The sequence below is a fragment of the Myotis davidii genome, unplaced genomic scaffold (assembly GCF_000327345.1).
Source record: "Myotis davidii unplaced genomic scaffold, ASM32734v1 scaffold826, whole genome shotgun sequence".
NCBI classification, from domain to species: domain Eukaryota; kingdom Metazoa; phylum Chordata; class Mammalia; order Chiroptera; family Vespertilionidae; genus Myotis; species Myotis davidii.
Genome location: NW_006297142.1, coordinates 175,267 through 175,868, shown reverse-complemented (window position 1 = coordinate 175,868; position 602 = coordinate 175,267).

Genomic DNA, 602 nt, shown 5'->3' with positions numbered 1-602 from the left:
ACTGCCCTCCTGTGGCCGAGGCCAGCCAGAGCCCAGGCAGGCCTGCTGCCAGCAGCACTTTGACAAACCCCTTTTTAAAAAAATATTTTTATTGATTTCAGAGAGGAAGGGAAAGGGAGAGAGATTGAAACGCCAATAATTGGGGATTGAGCCGGCCACCTGGGCATGCGCCCTTGACCACAATTGAACCCGGGACCCTTCAGTCCACAGGCCAACACGCTATCCACTGACCCAAACCAGCTAAGGCTTTTTTTTTTCTTTAAAAAAAATATTTAATTAATTAGCTAATTTTCAAACCAGTTATTGGGCATATGTAATTTTTAAGTAGAAGGAGTAATCACAAAAACGATTAATGTTGTTTTTCTTTAATCACTGTTTTCTGTAGGTAAAATGGATACACATTTATGTCATAACACAAAATCTGCTGCTTTTGAAACACCTGACTTCAGAAACACCAGTGGAAGTCACTCGGCCTTGGTGGCTGCAGGCGAGTCGCCGTTTTAAAGGCAATCCCGGTGTGTCACGCTTCTAACCCGCGAGGCCTAGGGCCGGACAAGCAGTGCTAGCGTGGGCCCCGCACACGTCACGTCACGTCCTGTCCT